The 18,944-nt window shown below is 39.1% G+C and overlaps 1 pseudogene; it reads right to left on the minus strand.

Moving 5' to 3' along the window:
* Window positions 1-478: 478 nt before the first annotated feature.
* On the minus strand, window positions 479-4,309 carry LOC124103699 (thyroid receptor-interacting protein 11-like; annotated as a pseudogene).
* Between the last annotated feature and the right edge of the window lie 14,635 nt (window positions 4,310-18,944).

Raw genomic sequence — 18,944 nt, forward strand, 5'->3', positions numbered from 1 at the left:
GAAGTAAAAGGGATAGGTGTCATAGCATTTAGATTAAAAGAATCTTAGAATTTATCCACCACTAACATGTTCAGGCCCTCCCACTGTAATTTTCTTTTAGTAGTTATACAATGTTTTCTTTTATAAACTAATGAATTCACAACTTTTATACATCATATTTTGTTTTCATATAGCCCAAATACTGAGGTACATATCTTTTTCATATCAGTTGGATTTTTCTTTTTTTCTGTTATATAAATGAAATTAAATTTAACAAATATAATCATTTAAAAAAATTGGAGCTCTAGTTATTATTGCTGTTGATTACCTGATAGCATCAGAACAAAATTTTATGTAAAAAATGCTACAGCAAACAAACAAAAGTAAAGTTTTATTAAAAAGTACTAGAGCAAAAAACACACTCCAAAAAAAGGGGGAAGGGGGAGACAAAATACCTGGTTGCTCTGTATATCAACTTTTTTCTTTTTCTTTTTCCCTGAAAATGCACGACTTCTTTTCAAAAAGGCCACTTTGTAAAAAGTACAAAGTGTTTATGGCTTCTTTAAACTGCTAAATCATCTCTGGCTTGAGAATCACCTATTGCTTTAAAAGGTCCTTTTGTACAACCCTGGCGCTATTGTCGGGGGACACTGGCAATGGTATAAAGGTGAGCAAGAAGTCTAAGATGAGATTCAAAAGGAGATCCCCAGGTTCACTGGGTCCAGGTCCAGTTAGGCTAATCAGTGGCACAGAGAATGTGATGACAAGAATGGATTCACAGCTGCTCTTTTACCAACTCTGAATTCTGCTGCATCTTTCAAACTTCTTGGTACATTCTTACCTTCCTTTCTCCTTCCTCTGGAGTCAAACATTTCATGGCATGAGCAGAAAGTTTTGGTGGTGGAACACATAAAGGAGATTCTGCTTCCAGAAATTTAACAAAAAGTTCTGAAAAAGAACTATTAAGCCCAGGTTGCTCATTTGTCTCAAAGATGTGCTGGGGACATTTTTTGATCTTCCTCCAAGCCAACCCGTCATCCGCTTAGTAACACCACCATCATCTCCATTCGACAACTGCTCCATTTCTTCCTTTTGAATGTTCAGGATGCTTCCAATTAACTGTAACACTTTGTGATGCTTACTGTTCAGTGTATGGAAATGCCCAACAAAGGTTTCTCATTAGGGCTTTGTCCGCTTTTCCTTCTGTGCCATTTCCTGAGTTCATCAATTTCTTTTGTGCATCATTCAACATTTCTTGTTGGAACTCATTTTGCTTTTTAAGTCCTTCAATCTGTTCTTCCTTTAGATGTAACTGTTGTGTAAGTCTGGTTGCTGAATCCAACACACCATTGGCTTTATCCAAATATTCCTGTAATAATAATACCTCTCTTTCTAGATTTTCTGCCTTTTCCTTTCATTTGGTTATATGTTGTTTTTCCTTTTCTAATTCAGCTGAATACATAGCTTTTTCTTCTTGTTGGAAATGCTCTAGAACAATTTGCAGGTTAGTTAATGACATGGCATACTGCTTTATTTGTTCCTGGTAGAGCAAAAGCTGCAGTGCATACTCATCCCTCTCTTGGGAGAGTAAACGTACCTGTTTCTGCAGGGACTCTACCTGCACACTGGCTTGATGACTTGCATTAGAAGAGGAAAGTAGCTTTTCTTCCAATAGTGTGACTTTCTCTCTCAGGTTCATCTCTCTCTTCTCTGCAGCCCAAATTTTCTGGGTGTAAGAATCTTCTGATTCTAAAAGATGGCTCCTCAGTCTCTGTACCTCCTGATTTAAATGTAATTCTTTATCACTTAAGTGTTGAGCCTCTTGCTGGAGGGTACTCTTTTCCATCTGTTTGTTCTTTAGGGACAAGGTGAGTTGGTCTGTCTCCTACTGATATAGAATGCTCTTCTCCTTCATTGATTCAACTGCATTTAAAAACTGATTTAATTCCCCAGCCTTGCCCTGTTCTTTTTCTTGTAATACTTACTCAAAGGCAAGAGATTTCTCCTTCATCAACTTCATGAGAAGTTCATGTTTCTCTCTTATAATGCTTGATATTCCATTTCCTTTTCTTTGGATGTTTCTATTATTTTTTCATTTTCTCCTTTTAGTTTAGAAATCCATTTCTAAAATTAATATTCTCTCCTCGAGGTTAGTTATTTCTTGCCTCAACAACTCATTTTCATTCACTTTGTTAGTGAACTTTGCATTTGAAAAAAGGTAACTGATCACTTTTGGCTTGGATTAAGAGGTCTTTTTCTTTCAGTAAATTTTGTAACAGATCTTGTTTGTCCTTGAGCTGTTTAATTTCAGAATCTGTTTGTTCATATTCTTTCTTTTCTCTCTTGGAGGCAGCAACGGTTGCATCAGACAACCTGTGGTTATTCTCCTGGAGCTCCTTAATGGTGGCCTCTTTTTCTTGCAGCAGTTTTCTCAGCTCTTTGACCTCTGCTGACTGGGAGGTAAGTGATGATGCAGACAAGAGCTGTGGTGTAATCATATCAAGTTTTCCTAAAAAGAGAAAAGTTGCCCTAGGCACTGCTGAACCTGGCCTAATTTGAGCCCAAAATATTTGACTTTGGTTTAATTCAGCTCATAACATTGGATGAGGCCAGTGTAGTCTGCTTCTAATTTAGAACTGTTATCACTGTCAACCAAAACTTGGGCTTCAAGTTGAAGAAGGTCTTCCTCGTGTTGGGCTGACTTATGATGCAGATTTTGGATGGTTGTCATTACCTATTGTGTCCATTCCTCCATTTTTTTTCACTTGTTGTTTTAATTCATCACATTCTTGTAGGAGCTCCTCGAACTGATGACTATTAACACCTCGAACCTCATGACCAGTGCCAGAGATTCATAAAACTTCCAATAAAGTCTGACATTTTTTACTTAGTGCATCTATTTCAATGTCTTTTTCTCTAATGATACTAGATAAATTCTGCAGCGTTTCCTTTAAACATATCTTGATAACTATTTTCAAATTTTGTGGACTTTTTTTTTAACTTTCTTCTTGAAGTTGGATGAGAGTTGTTGTTTTGGCAGTGACTATATCCTTCATTTTCTGATGTTCTGCTTGCAGTTGGGTATTTTCTTTTGTCTTCTCATTTAAAATAGCTAATATTTGTTCTCTTTCCATAGTGAAGGTCTGCAGTTGCCACTGAAGGTAAACAACATCCTGGGTGTAGGAATCTGAATAAATTTTATCCTGAAGAGCTTATATCTCCATGTCTTTCTGCTGGATAACTTGAGTGAGTTTACCAACTTCATCTTTGGACAGCTGATCAATCTGTTTGGTTAAAGATATATTATTTTCATTTAGAAGTTGAATCTCAAGTTTTCATTCTTTAATTCCTTTCACTAATTTTTCAATTTCATAGTTATACAGGTGGTGTTTTTCACTTCCATTTTCTATAGAAAGGCTTTTAACTTTTGTTTCTTAAAAACTATCAGAATTGTCTCCGGGAGGGTTGTGTGTGTCTTCCTACAACTGGGCTTTTATTTGTTCAATGGTTTTCTGCAAATTCTTAATTTCCTCATCTTTCTGCTCCATCACAGAAGGCCACAATTGACTACATTCCAGTTTCAAGTTTTCACACTGTTCAATTTCTTGTTGCTTTCCCACACTGAGATGCACTTTTTCTCTCTTCAAGGCATCTCTGTCATTTTCTGCCAAAGATAATTTTTATTTATGTCTTTTATTTGATTCTCAAGTTCTCCCATCTTTGTTGCAGACTCTACTTTTTCAGTTTGTAGAACCTGAATAGTTTTTTACATCTCACAGATTTTAGACTCATCAGTTACTGTAACTCCTGAGTCACCTTGTTGTTACTGATTTTCAAGTTTTTCGATTCTTTCTTCATAGTCCTTTAATTCCTCTTGATACTGGTGACTTATCTCTGCCAGTTTCTGTTGATGTGCATTCTGCAAAACTGACATTTCCTCTTGATGATTATGAAGATCTTGACTTCGGTTTTGTTCAAGTACCTTAATAGTATTTTGTAGTTTGCAGATTTCACTTCGATGAGAATTATGTGTTCCCTTTGCCTGTAAGGGTCCGGCAAAGCGTCGGAGGAAGAGACCACCAAGGGACTGTGACTCATGCAACAGCAAGTGGGGTTTATTGAGATTCCAGCATGCTGGGGCTCCGTGCTCACTCAAGAAGGGAGAACAGCCCAGAGCCCAGAGCAGGGGTTGTGCAATGCTTAAGTACACTTTTTGGGGAGGGCGGGACTTTACATACATCACAGTCTCCTTTAACAAATCACCATACACCGCGGGAAAGTCAAACAACAATATCTCTAATGCACCTAGATGCAAAAATCCTCAATAAAATCCTGGTGAATCGGATACAGAAACATATCAAAAAAAAAAATTGTGCACCATGATCAAGTAGGATTCATCCCTGGGATGCAAGGCTGGTTCAATATATAGAAATCAATAAATGTTATTCACCACATCAATATACTTAAAGATAAGAACCATATGATCATCTCGATAGATTCAGAAAAAGCATTCGACAAAGTACAGCATCCCTTTATGTTCAAAACACTAGAAAAACTAGGGATAACTGGAACTTACCTCAATATTGTAAAAGCTATATATGCTAAGCCTCAGACTAGTATCATTCTGAATGGAGAAAAACTGAAGGCATTCCCTCTAAAATCTGGAACAAGACAGGGATGCCCTCTATCACCACTTCTATTCAATATAGTTCTCGAAATACTGGCCAAAGCAATTAGACAGACAAAAGAAATTAAAGGCATTAAGATAGGAAAAGAAGAACTTAAATTATCACTATTTGCGGATGATATGATCCTATACCTAGAAGACCCAAAAGGGTCTACAAAGAAACTACTAGAACTAATAAATGAATTCAGCAAAGTGGCAGGATATAAAATCAACATGCATAAATCAAAGGCATTCCTGTATATTAGTGACAAATCTTCTGAAATGGAAATGAGGACAACCACCCCATTCACAATATCCTCAAAAAAAATAAAATACTTGGGAATCAACCTAACAAAAGAGGTGAAAGATTTATACAATGAAAACTACAGAACCCTAAAGAGAGAAATAGAAGAAGATCTTAGAAGATGGAAAAATATACCCTGTTCATGGATAGGCAGAACTAACCTCATCAAAATGGCGATATTACCCAAAGTTCTCTATAGGTTCAATGCAATGCCAATCAAAATCCCAATGGCATTTCTTGTAGAAATAGATAAAACAATCATAAAATTCATATGGAAAAACAAAAGACCCAGAATAGCAAAAGCAATTCTAAGCAGGCAGTGTGAATCAGGAGGTATAGCGGTACCAGATTTCAAACTGTACTACAGAGCAATAGTAACAAAAACAGCATGGTACTGGTACCAAAACAGGCGGGTGGACCAATGGTACAGAATAGAGGACACAGAAACCAATCCACAAAATTACAACTATCTTATATTTGATAAAGGGGCTAAAAGCATGCAATGGAGGAAGGATAGCATCTCCAACAAATGGTGCTGGGAAAACTGGAAATCCATATGCAACGAAATGAAACTGAATCCCTTTCTCTCACCATGCACAAAAGTTAACTCAAAATGGATCAAGGAGCTTGATATCAAATCAGAGACTCTGCATCTTATAGAAGAAAAAGTTGGCTCCGATCTACATATTGTGGGGTCGGGCTCCAAATTTCTTAATAGGACACCCATAGCACAAGAGTTAATAACTAGAATCAACAAATGGGACTTACTCAAACTAAAAAGTTTTTTCTCAGCAAAAGAAACAATAAGAGAGGTAAATAGGGAGCCTACATCCTGGGAACAAATCTTTACTCCTCACACTTCAGATAGAGCCCTAATATCCAGAGTATACAAAGAACTCAAAAAATTAAGCAATAAGAAAACAAATAACCCAATCAACAAATGGGCCAAGGACCTGAACAGACACTTCTCAGAGGAGGATATACAATCAATCAACAAGTACATGAAAAAATGCTCACCATCTCTAGCAGTCAGAGAAATGCAAATCAAAACCACCCTAAGATACCATCTCACTCCAGTAAGATTGGCAGCCATTATGAAGTCAAACAAGTGCTGGCAAGGATGTGAGGAAAAGGGTACACTTGTACATTGCTGGTGGGACTGCAAATTGATGCGGCCAATTTGCAAAGCAGTATGGAGATTCCTTGAAAAGCTGGGAATGGAACCACCATTTGACCCAGCTATTTCTCTTCTCTGACCCAAAGTACCTAAAAACAGCATACTACAGGGACACAGCCACATCAATATTTATAGCAGCACAATTCACAATAGCTAGACTGTGGAGCCAACCCAGATGCCCTTCAATGGATAAATGGATAAAGAAAATGTGGCATATATACACAATGGAATATTACTCAGCACTAAAAAAATAATAAGATCATGGCATTTGCAGGGAAATGGATAGCATTAGAGCAGATTATGCTAAGTGTAGTTAGCCAATCCCCCAAAAAAACAAATCCCAAATGTCTTCTCTGATATAAGGGGGGTGACTCAAAATGGGGAAGAGAGGAAGAGCATGGGAAGAAGATTATCCCTACATAGGGAAGAGGGGTGGGAGGGAAAGGAAGAGAGAAAGAGAATTGCATGGATGGTGGAAGGAGACCCTCATTGTTATACAAAATACATGTATGAAGATGTGAGGGGAAAAAAAAGAATAGCGTTACCCTAGATTAAGTAGAGAGAAGTGGTGGGAGGGAAGGGGAGGGGTTGGGGAGATAGAAAGGATAGTAGAATGAAACAGACATTATTATTACTGTGTGTATATATGTGACTGCATGACCAATGTGATTCTGCAACCTGTATACTCAGAAAAATGAGAAATTATTTCCTATCTGATTCAAAGTATGATATGTCAAGATCATTGTACTGTCATTGTAACTAAGTAAAACAAATTTTAAAAAAAGAAAATTCTTATAGGAAATGAACTTTCCACACTCAAATTTGAACAAGGTCTTAGTTGCCATGCCGGCTATAAGCATATCTGTCATTACTGCAGACAAATATTATGCTTCCCAACAGGGTTGGGAAAAGATCAAAAATTTCCTAATGGGTTTGGCATAGCAATAATAATAGTTGGACCTTATGAGCCTTAGCTCACAGCCCTAGGGTCAAACGCAGTCACCCAGAGATGGGAATAACCTGCCAAGCCTCAAACAATTTGTTTCCCTCACTCTTATCCTGTTTTTCTGATTATGCTCCTAACTGAATCCCTTTGGTGTATTTCAGTATAAATGAAGCATTCCCAGGCTTTTCTCTTTAGCATCAGACCCATCAGTTCTCTTCCACTTGTTAAGCCACTGCTTCCAATATTGTCCTGCATCTTTTGTGTTTAGTTCTTAATATTACTATCCTAGACTTTATTTTCAGCCAACTCACACTTCAATGGTTATCTTCTCCCTCCCCATGCAGGTCATGAGCAGGAGTGATGTATTTGAAGCACTAAAAGAACAGAGGTGCCAATCTAGATTACTGCACCCAGGAACATAGTCCTCTCAGAATTAGGAGAGAATTAAAAACCTTCCAAGATGAGAAGATCCTAACAGAATTCATGGCACTAAACCAGCTGGACAGATACTTAAAGGAATCCTACACACAGAAGAGGAAGAAAGATGAACACAACTAAGTTCAGGAAGTGTCTCTAGGAGAATAGATACACAATTGAGAAATGAGAGGATCACATGTTATCAATTTAGAAAACCCTGAAACATCTGAGCATTCCATGTTTCCTCCTTCACCAAAAAGACAAGCAAAAAAAAAAAAAAGCCAACAAAAAGATAAGAAACATAACATACCTTTCAGAATAACCTTGAGTACACATGGTCTTTAGCCTTCAATTTAAAGATAGAAGGGTAGATTGGATTTTTTTAAAAAAAAATCTACTTCCCACAAGAAACTCCCCTTCCCTTCAAAGCTGAGCAAGACTGAAAATGGAAAGATGAAAAATAATTTTCCAATCAAGTGGAGTCTGGAGGCAGGGAGAAGTCACTATGCTTATATATGACAAACACACTGAGGCCAAAGACAGGCAGAAGAGACAAACAAGGTCACTCTATGTTCATCAAAGGAAACACAGCAAGACGATATCACAATGTCACCAATACATAAAAACGCACCAATGTTGGAGCACCCAATTTTATCAAACACTACTAGATAAAGAGGAAGCCATAGGCTCCAGCAAAACAAAACTGGGGAACTTCAGAGCCCATCTCTCCAGGAGGTAGATCGTCCAGACGAACAATCACAAGGGAATGTCAGAGTTAAGTGGCACTATGGGACAAGTGGACTTAACAGACATTGACAGAATAAGGAATGCAACAGCTATGGGGTACACATTCCACTCACCATGACAAGGAACGTTCCCCAAGGTATATTATGTATTAGGCCAGAAAGCAAGTTTTTAAAAATACCCCAAAAATCTTATATGCTTTCCAATCACAATGAAATGAAACCAAAAATCAAGAGCAGAAGAACCTACAGAAACACTTGAAGATTATGCCTCACACCACCAAACAAGTGAAAAATCCCTAAAACCAGGAGAATATGGAAAGACAACATATCAGAACTTGTGGGATACAGAAACAGAGTGTAAATTGCCTGGTGATGGCTCAGGAAATCAAAAATCAAGTCTAAAATCAGGAAAAGGAAAAAAATAATCAAGATTAGGGCAGAAAAAAAATGCAATAGAAAGTAGAGGAGCATCATCAAAGTTCGAGGGAACAAAGAGTAGTTTTTTGAAAGCATAAAACAAAGTTCCCAAACCCTTAGCTAAATTAACAAAAGAAAAAGAGATTAGACCCAAACCCATAAAATGAAACTTGAAAAGGGAGATTTTACAACAGATACCAAGGAAATTCAAAGGATCTTTAGGGAGGATTTTGAACAACTACATGCAAATATGTTGAAAAATCTAGGAGAAACAGACAAATTTAGGGACCCAAAATGAATCAAGAATATAACATTCAGATAATAGGAGGGACAAGTAAGGAGACTGCAGTAGGATCTTATGCCAGAGATAAGCTCAGGTCCCAATGGAGTCAATGCTGAATTTGACCATATTTTAGAAGAAGCAATAACACCAGTATCATGTTACCCAAAGTATTCCATAGCCTAGACGTGGAAGGAACTTGTCTAAACTCAGCCTCCAAGTTCACTGTGTTCCTGATTTAAAACCTGACCAGGACAGAACCACAACAACTATGAGCAGAACAATGTGAGGGGGACATCCCTGCCCAGGAATGGAACCAGGTATTGTGGGGGATGGAGACAGTGGTGAGTGCAGTGCAGGTCTCCTAAGTGGCTTTCAGGGACCACAGGAGAGCCTGCTCCTGGGGCTTTTCTGCTGCTCCTGTAACAGGCACAGTCTAATTAGATTTCTGTTGGACTGGGGAGTATTGGGGTGTCAGCCTGGTGAAAGACGAGAGCCTCCACTGGGCTTACTGAAGAGATTACTCTTGTCTGCAGTTTGTGAGCTAAAATTATGACAGCATGAGACAAAGATGCTCTAAAAGGGTTCCATCATTTTCAGGGTCATCATGGTTAGAAAGTTAAGATTCTTTGTGTTTAGCAGACCAGAAGAGTAGAGGGAGTGTAGGTTGAGACAGAGCAAGCTGCTGACCTTGGGATTGCTACCATGGGCTGTTGTCTTTGGGGGTATGGCCCTGCTTCACTGGGGAGGGTGCCCTGGCAAAATTGAGTGCCCTCACAAGTCTTCAAGGGGCAGAGCATGCCAGACTCACCATCCTATGGTGGAGGTGATAGGATGCCCAGTGGCCCCATGAAGTGGAGGTAGGGCCAGCTGAGGCCCAGCTGAGGGCAGTGGAAGACAGTTGGGATCTAGGCAGTGTCAGTCCTTAAAGAAGTTAGCATCATCCTATCTGGGTAGGGGGGCTGAAGTTGTTAAAGCCCAAGTGTGTTCTTAGTGCCTTCTCATGCTTCTTGTTCCTCCACTTGGGCTGATGACCATGGCCCCAAAGGCAGAGATCAGATCTGGGAGCCAGTCTGGACTCCCAGGTCTCATAGATGGAATACGGGTGGACTTCAAAGTAGAGGTCGATATTTTGGGTGTGGTGCTGGTTCCTCCAGGAGAGCTTAAGCCTTTCTGTGGGGGCAGGCTTTGGGGGATGGCAGAAACTGTGGCCACACCAGAGGTTGCTTTTCTTGGTGTGTGCCTTGCCTTCTGTCCCTTGGTCCCCACGGTGGTGCTCTGGTTAGGGGCACTGGAGGTGTTCTGTCCTAACTGTGTCCCATGTTGCCACCTGTTGCTTGGGGTACCTTCTCTTTGGGAGGAGCTACCCCAGGCCCCAAAGTTTGACATAAGCTCATGGAGCAAGTGTGGGCTCTCAGATCTCCTTGATGTCACAGGGACTGAAGGGAAACTGGAAATACCCTTTCTGGGGGTAGTGCTTGTGTTTCTGGGTGGGCAGGCTTTGAGGGATGGCACTCAGGGTAGGAACACAACCATTTCCTTGCCCTTTTTTACCCTCTTTTGTGTGTTTTCTGGGTGCCATGGTGGTGCTCTGGTTAGTGGCAGTGTAGGTGTCATTTCCCAAACTTGCCCCATGGTGCTCTCTAGTTTTGGGGGTTTCTCTACTTTCTGAGCTTGATACTTCCATGGGTGATGTCTGACCCAAGGACAAGTCTGGCTTCCCAGCTGCCATTGAGGTCACTGAGTGTGTTTGGGTGGGTGGCATGAGGACCCACGGTGGTGTTTCTATGTTTGTCAGACCCAAGGGCTGAGTAGTTTAGGCTGCCCAAGGTCATTGGGCCCACAGTCAAGGGTGGCATCAGAGCTGCCCCTGGACCTGGAGCTTCCATATGTCCAAGCCAATGAGAGCTGACAAATCTGGGGGCTCCAGGCTTCATCCCACCAGGAACCCTAGGGATTGGTGAGATGGTGGCTCCAGGGATGAGAGGCTGCTTCCCCTGCGGAATGTGTCCTCGCACCCTTCGAGCTGGAGAGCTGGAGCTTGCTACAGGTGAGGGCCTGTGAGTACAGTAGGGCTTTGGGCCCTGGTAAGAGCGCCGGAAGCTCCTACCCAAGGTGGAGGGAGGCCCCAGATGGGGGGGCTGTGAAGGCATAGTGGTGTTCAAGGGTGTGACCCCAAAGAGGGCCACTGGCTGTGTAGCCAAGCCTGCCAGTGTGCTGGGATGGGGCCTTGGAGGAAGGGCCAAAGCAGCAATTGGCAGGCTGGGGAAGAGAAGTACCCTAAGGTTGGAGATCAGATGGTGTATATGGGATAAAACAGCAGAGACCACCAACATTGGGGTGGAGGCCACCACGGTGGTGCTGCTGGGGGGGGTGGGGAAAGGTCTGGCTGAGGCTCACTGATGCCAGAGGCCTGGCCCCTCCCAGTGAAGATGGGATCCCCCCATGGGCTTGTGTGGCCATGGAACAGCTGTTCCCAATGGCCTGGTTCTCACCCATCTGAAGATGGTTGATGTGCTGCAGAGCTTTCTTTTTCTCCCAGTCTAGGTCCTCAGCAGTCACTGGACAGGCCAGTTCTAGAGGTGGTGGCAGCCTCAGAGGTTCCCCTCGGTGGCGTGGCAGGAGAGGAAACTTGCGTTTCCAGGGCCTACTGGTGTCTCCCGTGGATGAGGACTTCTTCCTGGGCAATGGCTGTCCCACCCTGCCTTCTGCCACCTTCTCACCCTGGGCCTTCTTTGGGGGAATCCCTGAGGATGAAGAGCATCCCAGGGGCTGCTCCCCATTGGATGGGTCTGGAGTCCTCCTCTGCAGGGCTCGGAGACCTCGAGTGGAGCTATAGGAGCTGCTAATGGAGTTTATTTGCGGGCAGGAGCTCATGCAGTTGGCCCGGGAGCTCTCAGCTCTGTCTTGGGAGCTCTGGGTGCAGAGGTTTCCTCGCAGAGCCCCAGGCCTGGGCACAAAGACAGGCAGGCTGCTGTGGGCCCCCCGGGTATCTAAAGGCAGACTGTGCTCTTCCAGTGACCTGGGGGTGCCCCCTCTGATGTTCTCTCTCTGCAGGGTGCTCTGCTTACCCAGCTACCACTTGGCCACTGTCTCCAGGGGCTGTGATCACAGTCTTCCCTGGGCAGGGTTCTTGGGGTGCTAGAAGCTGGCAAGAGCAACTCCCTGCCCCTGTGCCCTACAAGGCATCTGTTGGCTGGGTCTGCAGTCTGGGCTGCAAGAATCCATGAAAGCTGCAGCTGACAGCATTATCTTCAAGAGACGAGGCATGCGGAGGGTGGAAGTAATGTCCCAGTCTCCCAGAAAGGATCCATTGCTGAGCCTGGAACAGGACATTCTGTCCTTCCTTTTCTGCAGTGAAAGTGTGAGCTAGCATTTGTGTCTAGCCTTGCTCTGGTGAGGACCGCAGTGTTGGATTTGACAGCTAGGAGCTCTTGCAATGGCAGGATCCCTCCACCCATGCTCGACCCCCAGAGTTGTCAGAGCTGTCTACTGTCCTTCAGGGGTCTGGCCAGACAGAAAGGGAACTGATGTCTGTAAAATCCTTGCTTCTGTACATATACACTAATTTAAAGATATCCTCATGAGTAATAGAATATACATAGAAATAATTACCAAATCTATGATGAAAAGAAAAACTAGAATTCAAATCAGAAAATTTCAGGATTATAATTTCATTGCAAAGGACTAAAGCTTTAGTGACACCTTGTGGTTATGTTGATTATTGCATAAAATTGATTTCTACATCCACAGTGAAATCTATTGCATTATTTCAATAGTTCCTTCAATTCCTACATGAAAAAGTACGGATGGACCCTGATCTCAAAAAACATGCAGACTAATAGGGGAGACCAACATTAAACCAAAAGTAGCACACATAGCTACATCATTACAAATTTGCTAATTGCTATGAAGAAGCAGGAGTACCTTGAGAACACTAAACCAAAGGAAAAATCTAAGTTGGGCAAGGGGGGATTCTGTCAGGAAAGTTTCCTGGAGAAGTAAATATTTAAGCAGAGAAATGTAGGATAAACTGGAGTTAGCTTGGCAAAGTGTCCCTAAATTCTCTCCGATTCTGGGAGAGAATTTTCCAGTGCAAAGATGAATCTGCATGTTCTAGAATCTTCATGGAACTTGAACTGTGGGAATGAGAGTCATTCTTTGGAGGAAAGCAGACAGTGATCATACAAGCCTTGCAGGTCATATGAAGAACTCTGACTTTTATTTTAAAAGCCCTGAAAATTTTTAGGTAAAAGAATGACATGATCAGACTCAATTTCTGAAAGTATGTAGTGGGAGAGGGGATTGGAATGGTGGGAGACTCAGAATGTGTGTAAGGAGATAGGTTAGGTAGGTCTGTATAATTTTAAAGAACACAAGCATATATAAAGTACAAAGAAAATAATGTAAACATCACCTCAAATTTCATAACTAGAAATAGTCATCTTCTTCAATAGGGCAACAACTTCTAAGATTTCTAAATACTCACACTTGACTTTACTTAAACTACGTTTAAAATTTTATTTCCTACTATGGAAAAATCACCAAGGAAAAGTTGCATTGACAACTTAAAATGTAAATGCTATTATTTAGAAGTCTAAGTCATCTAAGTTTTTATCATTTGATATGCCTAAAATGATCAATTTGAGTCGGTCATACAGGTAGTCATTTAGTAAAATAAATTCATCAAGCTAGTTAATATTCTCTGCATACTGCACTGCTATTTTAGTCCATGTAAAACTATTATACATGTTTTATTTTAAGAAGGAACTCTTTCTAGTGAACTGTGATCTTCTTGAGAGGAGGAATACATCTTTATGCTCACTTTATGTCATCCTATGCACAACTGGCTGGTACAGACAGATTAAAGAGCCAACAGATAAAAAAAATAAAGATATGAATAGTCAACATTTTCTTTGAGTATATTATGTGCCAGGCATTGTTCTAAACATTTCAGATCAATGTTCCTTAAAATATGGTCCTAAACCAGTAAACAGAGCTTTACCTGAAATTTTTCTGAAATATAAATTCTCAATCAGAAATCCTCTTGCCTCTATCTGTTTTATCTTTATTTCCCTCATTCCCCCAGGTCAGTGTTGAATAAATGTTAGTAAAAACTGTTCAATGAAGAGAGGAAATAGGCCACTAAACCCAAGGCCAACATCATTCTAATTAGAGAAAAATTGAAAGCATTCCTTCTAAAAATTGGAACAAGACAAGGGCGCCCTATTTCATACTTCTATTCAACATTGTCCTTGAAGCTGTAGCAAGAGTAATTAGAAAGAGGAAAAAAATTACAAGGATATTAATAGGAAAAGAAGAACTCAAACTATCACTATTTATGGATGACATGATTCAATACTTAGAAGATCAAAAAAATTCAACCAGAAAAATTCTAGAACTAATAAATGAATTCAACAAAGTAGCAGGATATAGGATAAACACCCATAAATCAAATGTATTCCTATACATCAGTGATTAACCCAATGAAAGAGAAATTAGGGAAACTATTCCATTCATAATAGCATTAAAGAAAATAATAAAATACTTGGGAATCAATCTAACAAGTGGGGAAAGACCTCTACAATGAAAACTATAGAACACTAAAGAAAGAAATTAAAGAAGACCTTAGAAGATGGAAATATCTCCCATGCTCCTAGATAGACAGTATTATTAGTATTGTCAAAATGGCCATACTGGGGCTGGGGTTGTGACTCAGAAGTAGAGTGTTTATCTAGCACATTTGAGGCACTGGGTTCCATCCTCAGCACCACATAAAAATAAATAAATAAATGTCCAACTACAACTAAAAAAAGTTTAAATTTTAAATTGGCCATACTACCAAAAATGCTATACACATTTAATACAATTCCTATTTAAAATCCCAATGACATTCTTCATAGAAATAGATAAAGCAGTCATGAAATTCATCTGGAAAAATAAGAGACCCAGAATAGCCAAAGAAAACTTTAGCAAGAAGATTAAAGAAGAAGGCATCACAATACCAGACTTTAAACTATATTACAGAGCTATAGTAACAAAAATTGCATGGTCCTGGCACCAAATAGACACATGGAAAAATGGTATGGAGTATAAGACACAGAGACAAACCCACATAAATACAGTTAACTCATTCTAGACAAAGGCACCAAAACATTCATTGGAGACAAGATAACCTCTTCAACAAATGGTGCTGGGAAAACTGGAAATTCATATGTAGCAATATGAAATTAAACCCCTCTCATCCCGCATGAAACTCAATTCAAAGTGGATCAAAGATTTAGGCACTAGAATAGAGACTCTGCACTTAACAGAAGAAAAAGTAGGCCCAAATCTTCACCACATTGGCTTAGAAACTGACTTCCTTAACAAGACTCCTAAAGCACAAGAAGTAAAATCAAGAGACAATAAATAAATGATAAATAAAATCAATAAATGAGATGTAGTCAAACTAAAATGCTTCTTCTCAGCAAAGGAAACAGATACTGTTTAGGTACTGGCACACTGTTAAATGCAACACAATATAAAATAAAAGTCTAAACTTTTTTAGGGATAAAAAGGTGAGTGTTTGATCCTGATCTTAATGTAAAATTATACTTATGTATATTTTCTCTATGGTATCTAAACAACCTTGAATGCTTTTTTGTGAATGCTTTGAATGTGAAGAGAGAGCCTACAGAATGGAAAAAAACTTTAGCACATGCACCTCAAATAGAGCATTAATTTCCAGGACATATATAGAACCCAAAAACCTTAACACCAAAAAAACAAATAGCCCAATCACTAAATGGTCCAAGGAAATGAATATACACTTCACAGAACAAGAAACACAATCAATCAACAAATATATGAAAAATATTGAACATCTCTAGTAATTAGATAAAGGCAAATCAAAACTACACTAAGATTTCATCTCATACCAATCAGAATGCAATTGTCAAGAATACAAGCATCATTATATTTTGGCAAGGATATGGGGGGAAAGGTACACTCATACATTGCAAATTGGTGCAACCACTCTGGAAAGCAGTATGGAGATTCCTCAGAAAACTTGGAATGGAACAACCATTTGACCCAGCTATCCCACTCCTCGGTCTATACCCAAAGGACTTAAAACCAGCATATTACAGTGATGCAGTCACATCAATGTTTATAGCAGCTCAACTCACAATAGTTAAACTATGGAACTAACCTAGATACCCTTCAACAGATGAATGAATAAAGGAAATGTGGTATACATACACAATGGAATATTACTCAGCCATAAAGAAGAATGAAATTATGGTTTTGGGGGGACTAGGATTGTGACTCAGCAGTAGAGTGCTTGCCTAGCACGTATGGGGCCCTGGGTTCGATCCTCAGCACCACATATAAATAAATAAAGGTATGATGTCCAACTACAACTAAAAAATAAATATTAAAAAAAGAAATTATGGTTTTTGCAGGTAAATGGATGGAACTGTAGAATATCATGCTAAGTGAAATAAGCCATTCCCAAAAAACAAAAGGCCAAATGTTTATTTAATATGAGGATGCAAATTCACAATAAGTGGGGGTGGTCAGGGAAGAATAGAGGTAATTTGGATTAGGCAGAGGGGAGGGGAGGAGGAGCATGGGCATAGGGAAGATAGTAGAATGAATTGGACATTATTACCCCATGTGCATATATGACTGCACAACCAGTGTGATTCTACATCATGTACAACCAGAAGAATGAGAAGTTATACTCCATTTATATGTGATGTATAAAACACATTCTACCATCATGTATAATTAATTAAAATGAATTTAAAATAGATAAAAATTTTAAAAAAGAGGAAATATATAAATGCATGACATAATCGATGGAAAGCTCATCATCTTAAGATTGTGTGTGTGTGTGTGTGTGTGTGTGTATTTGGTGTTGGGGATTGAACCCAGGGCCTCATGTATGCCAGGCAAGCACTTTACCACTGAACTACATCCTCAGACTCTTAAGATTTCTTAAAGAGCTAGAATTGAGAATAAAAAGAAAACACACAGGGAAAGGGAGGAAGCAGAGGTAGAAATTTCATTTATATATATTTTGTTCCACTAATTAAAACCCCACAATTAAGCTATAGCCTCCATTTTTATACTCTTTATAGCTGTGTAGGGAAGCATGGAAAGTCAGATACACTTAAAATTTATGCTGGGTTTTTTTTTTTTCAAAAATTCAAGGTAATGGGGCTGGGATTGTGGCTCAGTGGTAGAGCGCCTGCCTCACATGCTTGAGGCCCTGGGTTCAATCCTCAGCACCACATAACAAATAAATAATTTTTTTTTTTCAGAGTAGAAATTAGAAGTTTATTAAAGGACAGCAGAAAAGACTTCTCCCGGAGGAAGAAGGGGACCCAAGAGGTGGAATCCACAAATAAATAAATTTAAAAAATAAAGATATTTAAAAATTCAAAGTAAAATAGTAGTTATTTTAAGAAACATTATACACATGAACCAGACATAGTTAACAAAATAACTAAGAATAAAATTAGATTATTCAAGTCTTCTTTTTCCAATTCCTATCTGCAAGTGGAATTGTCTCTATTTGGAGCATGTTCTATGTATTAACTGCTAGATTCTTGTCTCACCTATCCCACTTCCCTAGATCTCTTTCAGGGACTTCAGAAGAAATTCTGTGGTCAAGAAGGTATGAGCTTGTAAAAGAGAAAAATGAGGGTTTTGTTTCTATTTAGCATAAAGAAGATATCAATGGGACAAGAAAGACAAAAGGAAAATGGTTCATCAGTACAAATGTAGGTACTGGCACACTGTTAAACACAATACAATATAAAATAAAAGTCTAAACTTTTTTAGGGATAAAAGATGAGTGTTTGATCCTGGTTTTTAGTGTAAAAATATACTTATGTATCTTTTCTCTATGGTATCTAAACAACCTTGAATGTTGCCAAGAAATAAATGTTTGATTTCAATTTGGACCACCAGCAAAGTCAAAATTATTTTCAATTACAGAATGAGTTTATGTTTTTTTTTAAATTCAAAAGGTTTATTGCACCAAATGCCACAGAAAAATTGATCAAAATAATACATGAACAAGTTTTAAGAAAAAATTTCCACACGTTGACATTGGTATCTATTCAGCTCATCAAAATTATAAAGTCCTATCAATTTCTCTTAATGGACTTTCAATAACAATTCCCAGAATTTTCTCCTTATCTGCCTCAAATTTAAGCATATTGCGATCTCACTTCCTAGATATATGGTTCACCAAATTCTGACATTTAAAAGTTAACATTCAGAGGGAAGTTTGATTTAGGCAGAAATTATATTAAAATATCCCCCCCCCAAGAAGAATTAAACAAAACAAATCGTTCACATTAACTAAGAAAAGCTAAAGACTTTTTTTTCTTCAGTTTAATGGTGAAAGTATGCAAGAATGAAATGCTCCCCAAAGTACATATTAGTGGAAAAATCCAGACATTTAAAAGAATTTTGGGGTCACTTTATATTCTTTATATACAACCAACTCTAGTAAAGAACCTAAAAAGCTACAGACTAAATTTTTATAAAATCTGAGGACCTAATTATAAGAGCCCAAACAACAGTTTAGTATCATTTAGCAAGGGGGAAATTTCCTCCCTCCAAAAAAGTTAATTTTGAAAAATATGGTCAGTTTAAAAAGTTGCAATGTGTAAATGGCAGTTCCATGGGATGTGAAAACATTATAGTTACTTTCATTAAAAAACAGCACACTTCAGAAAATGGATTTGAAGCCTGTACAAAAAGCTATTTAACACTGATAAAAATAAATACTTTGGAATTATGCACAAGTATGGAAGCTACATTTCAAATTTTCATTGTCATGTTTAAAACATACACAATTACCTTTACATTCATATCACTTATCAATTTATTAAAAATAAAACTGCAACATGATAGAAAGAGGTCCATCACAGTAACATTCACATACTTCTGCTCTGTCATGCCTCACTTGCTTGCTTGAGAAAGCAAGATGCCACAAAAGTTACACTCAACA

Source organism: Marmota monax, unplaced genomic scaffold (assembly GCF_021218885.2).
Source record: "Marmota monax isolate L192 unplaced genomic scaffold, Marmota_monax_Labrador192_F-V1.1 WCK01_AAM20220418_F8-fsc00219, whole genome shotgun sequence".
Lineage (NCBI taxonomy): Eukaryota > Metazoa > Chordata > Mammalia > Rodentia > Sciuridae > Marmota > Marmota monax.